The sequence below is a fragment of the Dipodomys merriami genome, unplaced genomic scaffold (assembly GCF_024711535.1).
Source record: "Dipodomys merriami isolate MVZ:Mamm:240054 unplaced genomic scaffold, mDipMer1.0.p SCAF_25, whole genome shotgun sequence".
NCBI classification, from domain to species: Eukaryota; Metazoa; Chordata; class Mammalia; order Rodentia; family Heteromyidae; genus Dipodomys; species Dipodomys merriami.
The window spans coordinates 20,640,559-20,651,068 of NW_027203937.1; positions in this window are offsets into that span (position 1 = coordinate 20,640,559).

The window sequence follows — 10,510 nt, forward strand, 5'->3', positions numbered from 1 at the left end:
GAAAAATATATTGCAAGTGCTGACTAGTGTTGCTAATGTTGCATACAAATTCCCAACAATGAAAATTGAATGACCGCTTCTGAGGTAAGTAGATATTAGTAACTAGGTATGTTGTAACATAGGGCATTCTGAAACCTATGTGTTACAGATACCCCCTCCCCCCCCACATACACACAGTGCCTTTTATCTGACAGTATTCTATCTGTTCCCACTGTCCGAGTCCCACATCTCTTTCTGTCCAGAGATCCCATCTGCCATCTCTGGTATCTTATCTTCCCTTCTTGGTCATCCCTATGACCTCTCAGGGCCTGCCTCAGTTGTACCCTAGGCTTGGCTACTGTGCCAGAATAAAAATCATAGATAATATAAGCAGTGGACCAGGATGAGATTCCTGGATTCTTGTTCCCTAGCCAACCCTGTCAGATGGCTTCAAACCCCTGACTGAAAACCTTAGTTAAAGTTCTGTGATCCTCACTGTGTGTGTGTGTGTGTGTGTGTGTGTGTGTGTGTGTGTGTGTGTGTGTGTGGTGGGGGGGGAGCATGCTGGGGATTCAACTCAGACTCTTGTACATACTGAGCATGCACTCCATCACTAAGCTATACCCTTATCCCCAAGATAGCTTTTCTATGCTGCAAAGATAGCTCTCCACAAAATAAAAATTAAGAAGATTTCTGGGACCTCTGGAACATGCCACCAGACTTCTGCCATTCCTATTCTCTCATGATTTGCAAGTGAAAATGTGCTCTTAACATCATTTCCTGCTCATAAGTCACCAGGCAAATCTATGATACAGCTTTGGCACTGATCCCCACCTTACCCCACTGCAGAGCTTCTCTGACTAGACTTGCCCCACCCCAGCTGTTGGGCATTGAGCACTGGGAACTGTGATTCGGAGACTCTCTTTCTTTACCTTTTCTTTCCCTCACAGCCACTGCAAATAACTTTCTGGGGATCCTCCCTGCTGAATACCCATAACCTTTATCAGCAATCTCCTCAACGACTAGTTTACAGCTGTCAGAGCCCTCTCTACATGTCCTATAGACTTTGCTGAGCCTGCTTGGGGAGATGGAAGCTTCCACCCCGAGTCATGGACAACCCCCTTGACCCCCACAGAAAACCCATAGAGAAAGTCTTCCTGAGTCCTATTACTGCAGGTCCAAGGAACAGTCTTTAGCCTAGCAGGCCTCTGGGGTATGTGTGTGTGTGTGTGTGTGTGTGTGTGTGTGTGTGTGTGTGTGTGTGTGTGTGTGTGTGTGTGTGTGTGTGTTTGCCTGTCCTGGGGCTTGAACTCAGGGCCTGGGCACTGTCCCTGAGCTTCTTTTGCTCAAGATTAACACTCTACCACTTGAGCCACAGCACCACTTCTGACTTTTTCTGTTTATGTGATACCGAGAAATTGAACCTGAGGCTTCATGAATGCTAGACAAGCACTCTATCACTAAGCACATTCTCCGCACTAGTGAAGAGCCTAAGTAACTTCATTTTGAAACTGGCCCCACCATTTTGTGCTAGGCTGCCCTCAGAATAACCCCGGGTGGGGGGTTGCCATCAACCCTGCCCACCCTTAAGAAACAGAACAATTGCCCAGGTATTCTAGGAACAGAATGGGTTTGCAACCATCGAACCATCAAACATGGATCAATAGTATAATCTCTGTAAAAATCTACCAATTGTGTTACTGCTTATGTGGAAATCCCCTAAACTTGTTTGTTCAATACTATAAAAGTCATACTGATTTTAGGTTAGGGGCCTCTTAGTGTCACCGCTTACCGAGTGCACAGAGGACTGTGCTCGAGGTTGCAAATAGATGACTCTTTTGCTGTTTGCATTGGTCCTAGTCTCTGGTGGTCTTTTGGGGGTCCCGTGTCTGTGTATTACATTCCTGGGGGCTCATCCGGGATCTCCCTCATAAGACCCTCCAGATGCTCCACCACAGAGTCACAAAAACCCGGCCTGCAAGTTAAGGCATTGCCTCTCTGTATCTGTATTCTGGTTGCCTGCAGGTTCTGGTGGTTGGCAAAGAGTCTTGGCGGACATGCTAAAAGACTGTCAACAGGGTCTATGAGGAGATGTCCCCAGACCCTTCTGGGTAAATTGCTGTTTCATGCAGACATTTTTTGGGAAATTTTCTGTCTATAGTCTGGCACTTTCGTGCGGACATTTTTTTGGGGAAATTTTCCATCTGTATTGGGAAGTTTTTTGTATGTAGTCTGGCACTGGACATTTTTGGGGAAACTCTCCATCTGAAGTCTGGCACTTTCTTGTTGGCAATTTACAACCCGCAGCATGTCTTTGTCTTAAGTTGTATCTTTATGGTGAGTGTTTAACTTAGCTTTAGGCCTTGGCCCAGGGGTGTCTGAGTATGGGGGAGAATCTGCTAGTCTGAGGGGATGGCCACTAGGGACTTACTTCCCTTGCCCCAAGATGACTGGGGCTTCTCTTCTGCTTTGGAAGGCCCCTGAGTCAACAAATGTTGGTGAGACCTGATTGTTCTCTGTTCTCTGTTTCCTGAGGTAGGGAAGTTCTGGGTGAGAGTGGCAGGCTCACTTAGCAGACTCTGGATTCAGCTTGCTGAGTGAGAATGGCACAAAGCTATGGTAGGGATAAACTGGGGGCCCATTAGTCCCCAACTCAGTCTCCGGTTCTTGTCTTGTCTAGTTCTATTTTAGAATTGGTATCAGTTTTAAATGTGGATCCTTGGTTTTTGTGTTTATTTGTGTTTTTGTTATTTATTTGAACATCTCTGGGGGAATAAAAGTTCCAGCTTCCCTCTGGCCTCGATCACAGACCTGCTATGCCCCCCTCCCTGTGAGGCATGGAAGGTTGCTAGACTAGTTTGGTTCCCTTCTAGCCTCAGGCTGCATTTTCTCCTAGTGGAGGCTGCCTGCAGGGAGGGTGTAGAAGGCTGTGTGCCTGGTTTTGACTTTTCAGCTAGTCCTGACAATGTAACAATTTGTAAAATGCTCTTGTCTAAAATTGGATAAAAGTCAGGCCAGTTTAGTTTCAGGTGACCCCCCCCCCCCAGCCTTTCTCCAACAGAAAGGATTCAAAAGACAGATTGGTGAAATGCCTTGCTAAACAAGCAAGTCCTGGGAAAATGAAGCTCAACAAAGTTATTTAGTTTAAAAGAAATATTGTCTTAAATTTTTGTTTGACAACTTTAGAAAATGTATGTACAACTGATTTTAATTTTTGCGTGCTTTAAGATCTGTGTGAATGTGTTTTGTATGTGTTTGTGAACATGTTCAAGATAAAAATTGTCAGCATGCTGTAACAATTGGGTGAGTTTAAGTTTAAAGTTCAAAGATTATGAGGTTTGGACATTATCAAAAAATTTAAAAATTTTTCACGTTTTAAATGACTTTTTAAGGATTCTTTAACTTAAAAATTAGAAAATTCTGGTATTTTAGAATGCATAAGGCTGTTTACACTGTAATTAAGATATCTGACTTAACAAAAAGGAGTGAGGATTCTTGTAAGTTTGTCAGATATAACTTTGGCTCTTAAGTTTCAGGTAAGAGCATGCTTAAAAGCTACTTCTATGTTGACCACCTTGTTGCTTTTAATTGGAGTAAAGTGGCCTTTTATAAGACTCATTAATCTGCACACTGGTTCTAAGCCAGCCCGGGCAGAAAAAGGTCCCTGTGAGACTGTCACCTCTACACAGCCAGCGGAAGGCTGAAAGAGCAAGCAGAGTTGCTTTAGGACTCAAAGCAGCAGAGTGCTGGCCTTAGGCTGTAGAGTTGAGGGACAGCAATCAGGCCCCTAGTTCAAGTCCAACAACCAAGGGAAATGCCAATGAGGTATTTTTCCCAGTGTGGGGAAGATACTCCTGGGACAAAAGCAATGGAGGAGCATCCAGAGGCAGTAAGCCACTGCTTGGATGACAGAAATAATGTCAGATCCTAGAGTCATTTGTGCATGGCCCTTCAAAAATTGCTCAGAGCCAGGAGGTAAGCATGCATAGTGTACATAACTGTCTACCTTGTAAGGGACAGGAACTTGTCAGTCATCTGTGATAGTACTAAAAAGCTAAGGTTGTAAAATGTGGAGGATAGTTTAAAGCCCAACTCCTGTATGTGCCAAAAGCTCTAACTGGCAGTAACTTTTGAGCTGACACCAGCTACATGAAATTCATCTGCTTAGGAAAAAGTTTGTAAACCTGAGAGTATGTTTCTCTTGATATCTGTCTGAAGGCCTGTATAAGTAACTTAGGCATTGTTAGGATCACTAGAGATCACATTCCTAAACCATCTAGAAAGATGCTTTTGCAAACCAGAATGCTAAATAAGCTACACTGCTGTAGCCAGAGAAAAGCTTTGTGCATTTGTCAAAAGTTAAAATAGTGTTCTTAATGACATCTAACTCTGGTAACCTCTTTGTAAAATAGGCTAAGTTTATAGGTTCCTGGCTATGTAGGATCAACATCCCTGAGACAGCTTGAAGAAATGACAGAAGATGAATCTTCGCCCCTCATCCACTTTTAAGATCAAGGGACCAGAGTCACTTTTTTAAAAATGTGGCAAAATACACTGAAGCAAAAGGCATGGGAAATAGTGGTACAGGCCTGAGCCCTCTATATCTGCCTAGAAAATCCTAGCCTTATTAAAAGAATGATCTAGTTTAAGGCGAGCGCTCTACCACTGAGCCACCTTCCCAGCCCCAAGAACGATCTAGTTTAAAAACTTGTCATTTTGGTAAATTGTCCTGGGCTATTGTCTAAATGGTCTCAAAAACTAGTGGGGTCACAGCCTGCCAGGCCTATGTACTGTATCCTTAACCAGTCTGTGTAGGAATTTGCAGCCCAGCATGAGGTGTGACAGTCCCTTGGAGCCACCGAGAGACCCTCCTGCTGCACACCCTAATGGGTAAAGTTCAACGACAGCCTGGCAGTCATCTGGAGGAAATCTACATGTCACTCAGACCACCTCCACTGTGGTAAAAGTAGCCTGAACTGCCTGATTCAATCACCTGGGACTGCTTCCCGGTGGAAAACTGCTTTGAGTCTCCTAAACTCTAGCCACAAAGAAGCTCAAGGAATTGTAAAGAAGAGGAGGGTAGTAAAGAAAGCCTTGGGAAAGGAATAGGGGAACACAATTGGTCCTTGCGTGATTAACAGGCTAGTAAACTTTGTCAAAGAGCTGGTTAATGCAGTCTGGATACCAGTTCTCAGATGTCAGTATTGGCTCATAGATAAAAGTTAACATAGAACTAGATATCAAGGGACCATGATTGACCTCCCGATGCTCTAGAAGAGGAGGGAATGAAGAGCCAAAGTAACTCCATTTGGAGACTGACTCCACCATCTTGTGCTAGGTTGCCCTCAGAATAACCCCGAGGTGGAGAGGGGAGGGAAACAATTCTCAGAAAAACTTCAGGTTGCCATCAACCCTGCCCACCCTTAAGAAACAGAACAATTGCCCAGGTGTTCCAGGAACAGAATGGGTTTGCAACCATCGAACTGTCAAACATGGATCAATACTATAATCTCCGTAAAAATCTACCAATTGTGTTACTGCTTGTGTGGAAATCCCCTAAACTTGTTTGTTCAATACTATAAAAGTCATGCTGATTTTAGGTTTGGGGCCTCTTAGCGTCACCGGTTACCGAGTGCACAGAGGACTGTGCTTGAGGTTGCAAATAGATGACTCTTTTGCTGTTTACATTGGCCATGGTCTCTGGTGGTCTTTCGGGGGTCCCGAGTCCATGTATTACACTAGCAGGCCTCTTAAAGTAGAAACAGAACATGTACTAGATGAAAATTTACTTAGCTTGGCTACTTCTTTGTGACAGTGCTCTGGTCCCCTTTGGGGCAGCCCTGGATCCCAGAGGAGTGATTTCTGGCCCCTCTTCACTGGTTTACTGTCTTATCTCACCTACAGTGGCTTATCAAGATCTATAAGGATTGGGCTCTCAGAGTCTTCTGCATACAAGTGGCCTGGTGGCCTGGGTAAAAGCTCAAATTCTAGTGGGAGCTGAGAAGTAGAGGACTATATCCATTTGGGAATCAGGGCCCACCCTGGTGCTAATCACCCAGCACCAGGTAATGTGTCTCAAGTACCCAACATAGGGCTGACCTTTCTATCCGTTGCTCTCAGGTCTCCTTTGCTATGCAGAGTCCTTCCAATCCACAGGCTTAGATCAGTATGGCTATATTTGCGCCCAAGTGCCCCCTGGAGGCCAAAGAAACCAGTTCACTCTCACCAATGACCTACAGACTGGGGCCCACCCAGTTTTTGTTTTGTTTGTCTCAGAAACTGGCTCTACCTCCTCTTTCTCCTCTCATCCTTGGTTATAAGGGCTTAGTGATTTGCCCCTATCTATTCTCCTTTCACTGTCTCTGAAAACCTCTACTCTCCAGAGGAGAGACCTCTTCTCTTTTATACCTTTTGTTTTTAATCTTCCCCACCTTGAGGCCTCAATCCCACACTTCTTTTCTTGGGGACTTCTAAGCATATAAAAATTCAACATTCTGGGGCTGGGAAGGTTGGCTCAGTGGTAGAGCACTTGCCTTGCATGCTTAAGGCCCTGGGTTCGATTCCTCAGCACCATGTAAACAAAAAAAAAAGAAAAAAGCCGGAAGTGGCACTGTGGCTTGAGTGGTAGAGCACTAGCCTTGAGCTGAAGAGCTGAGGGACAGCGTCCAGGCCCAGAGTTCAGGCCCACGACTGGAACCCCCCCCCAAAAAAAAATTCAACATTCTACTTTTTGCTACAGTCTTTTCAAAACAGTCAGCTTTCTGACTTCTCCCAGAATGGTCTGAATGTGGGTTTGCAAATGTCTTCATGGACAGAACTTTATCCTGGATGCCAGGGGCCACTTTAAGCTGGACATAGATAAACCTGTGATTCCTTGGGATGGCCATGTCCAACCTGCTGGGTAGTTGATCTGAGCTGACACTTCTCATAAGGCCCACTGAATGCTGGGTATGCAGGGCCTGATGGCTTGGCTAGATGCTCCACTCCACAGCAGAGAATGGATGTCCCCTTCTTTGGTTAGAAGGCTTAGGGATAAAATCCAGGCAGCTAAAAAAGAGCTCACTGTTCCCAACAGATTCCAACATGATTTTCTTTTGCTATAATGGATCTTGTGTATAACCTATTTTTGTTTCTCTGTGAATTAATAATTATCGTAATATAATTCACTCATATCTATTAGGTACCTGTATGTGTCTGGCACTGTGCTTAGTACTTGATATGGACTGTTTCATTTCATCAAATATATGTGTGTATGTATGCATGTGTAAAACTTGCAATGGTTTGAATGTTTTTACCCTCTCCAAATTCATGTGCTGGATCTAATGGGAAGTGTTTAGGATAATGCCACTACTTTTTTTTGGGGGGGGGGTTCAGTAGTGGGGCTTGAACTCTGGGCTTGGGCGCTGTCCTTGCGCTCTTCAGCTCAAGGTAAGCGCTCTACCACTTGAGCTACAATGCCACTTCTGGTTTTCTGGTGGTTTATTGGAGATAAGAGTTTCATGGACTTTCCCGCCCGGGCTGGCTTTGAACGTGGATCCTCAGATCTCAGCCTCCCGAGTAGCTAGATTTACAGGCATGAGTCACCAGCGCCTGGCTAATGCCACTATTTAAATAAAAAATAAAAAAAAAAAGAAAGAAAGAAAAAAGAAAATCATCAGACACCAAATCTACCAATACCTTGATCTTGGACTTCCCAGATTCCAGATTTGTGAGAAATAAATTTCTGTCCTTTATAAATTATGCAGTCATTGGTATTTTAACAGCCCAATGAACTAAGATAGTACTATTAGTCCTATTTTATGAATAAGAAAAACATTAGGTTTGGGGGGTTTTGAGGGTTTTTTTTTTGTACCAGGAATTAATCTCAGGGCCTCACATTAACAAGGCAGATACTCTACCACTTGAACCATACCTCTAGCCTGATTTTGCCTTTATGATTTTCCAGGTAAGGCTTTGCTTTATTCCAGGAAATCCTCCTACCTGTACTTTCCCTGTCACTGGGAATGACAGGTACCCAGATTCCAACCATCACCTGTAGCTAAGATAACAGGAGGGTGCTACCACATCTAGTCATTGGGATTCAAGTCTGGCCTTGAATCATACGTCCCCAATCTCTAACCTCCTAAGCAGCTAGGATTGGGCCACTGTACCTGGCAACATTAAGAATCCTAACCAAGTCATGTTGTTAGCAAGTGTTGGAACCCTGATTTGAACCCTGGCTGCCTGACCTCTCTGGCTGTGTTCCTAACTCTATAAAGGTGTGTGCTAGTAAATATTTAACAGCTGATGTCTAAAGCTGGGAAAGCCCTGATTTGTAACATTTGCCTATCACAAACAAATTGCAAACAAGTTATCACCAGTTAAGATGACGTGCAATAATGGACTAATGTATGGTATTCCTAGCACATGATGCAAGTGGTGTAAAGAAATTCAGAGGATAGGTAATGCAATAAAATGCAGCAAAACAGGAAGTGACAGGTTTTGAGTGATCTTCAGCTTTAACAAAACAGATTCATGTAGTTTACTTTTATTTTGGGTCCGGTCATGGGCCTGAACTCTGGGCCTGGGCGCTGCCCCTCAGCTCTTCAGCTCAAGGCTAGCGCTCTACCACTTGAGCCACAGCGTCACAGCGCCACTTTTGGCTTTTTTTTTTTTTTGCTTATGGGTGCTGAGGAATTAAACCCAGGGCCCTCAAGCATGCAAGGCAAGTGCTTTACCACTGAGCCACCATCCCAGCCCTAGTTTAAACTTTTTAATAATGGTTGGCTTTTAACAGCCAGCTCTCCAAGTGATGAAAGTTTGATAATCAGCTATTTAATACCCCATCCACTACACTGATCAAATGTACAAGTCAAGGATTTTACCTCCTCTCCTTCATTGCTGCAAGGATTTTACCTCCTCTCCTTCATTGCTGCTGCTGCTTCAGCACCTAGACACTTGAAATTCTGCATGTATTTCATAGCTAAAGAATTGTTTTGCTTCCCAATAATAGTAGTGCAGACTGTCTTTGCTTGCCTACCCTCTGAAACAGGTTCTCTGTACGACAGTCCTCATAATAACCACATAACAGATCTTCATGTGCTCCTACTTAGCTGTTCTTTTTCTTCTTCTTAAAAAAATCGGTTTTAATTCTGATAACCAGAGAATACCTCTATGGTTCATTGAGGTATTTGCCCAGTTATATTTTTAGAATACATTTCTAGAATTGAAAGACTATAGGTGATTTTAAGATATCCTGTCTTCAGGAGGTTAGAGATGCCAAAACATTTTCTGTTCTCCATTCTCATTTCTCTCTTGACCTCACTGCCCAGCTCCAGTTAATAAGGCAGCCCATTTGTTCCCTTTGCTTAAGCTTTTCAGCACTTTACTCTTATACTCTAAATGAAATTCAAAATCCTGGCCTGAATTAAAGGATCTAACTCAAGATCAAGTCTCCAAAAATGGTTCCTTGTCTTCCTCCAGTGGTTATCCCTCCTGAAGCAATTCTGACTTCCTCAGAGGTCCTGAGCCTCCACAGGTAATCCTCAAACACACTAATATCTCCACTCTTGGGACCTTTGTACCTGCTCTTTCTCAGAAATCTGACTCCTTTGTTCAACATGGATAATTCTTTATCCACCCCTTCCAAACCTGCAGGTTGCTGATTAAAGAAGCTTTCCACATGCACCCTATATAACACTAAGTTCTCTGTCATCATATTCTATTCTTTCTTCATACTTGAACTCAGTGATTACACATTTAGTTCCTTGTCCTTGTCTCCTTTCTGAGTAAACTGTAAGCTCCATAAAGACAGATCCTTTCTAATTTCTCAGGGCCCATCATACTGTCTAAACAATACTGAAGACTAATCACTCAATAAATACTTGTTTAAAATGAAACCCCTTCTGTAGAATACATTAATAACAATAAACTATATTATAAAAATAATGCCAGGGGGCTGGGAAGGTGGCTCAGTGGTAGAGTATTTGTCTTGCATGCATGAGGCCCTGGGTTCAATTCCTCAGCACCACATAAGCAGAAAAAAAAAAGTCAGAAGTCAAAAGTCAGAAGTGGCTCTGTGGCTCCAGTGATAGAGCACTAGCCTTAAGCTGAAGAGCACCCAGGTCCAGAGTTCAGACCCCACGACCAACAAAAATAAAATAAAGCCAGGTGCTGGTTGCTCACATCTTTAATTCTAGCTACTTGGGAGACTGAGATCTGTGGATCACCGTTTGAAGCCAGCTTAGACAGAAAAGTCTGTGAGACTCATCTCCAATAAACTACTCAGAAAAAAATCCAGAAGTGGTGCTGTGTCAAGTGGTAGAGTGCTACCCTTGAGCAAAAACAGCTTAGGGACAGCACCCAGGACCTGAGTGCATTCTGTGCTGGCACAAGTAAATGTATATAATACATACATACATAGCTTTAATAAATTAACCTTCAGGGAATACAGAAGTGACTAACAGCCCTATGTGAGTATAAGTAAGGCTTCCATATGGTCCAAGTAGTACCTCCTCTGCCCTTACAAAGACCCTATGTTCTTCTACAGGTC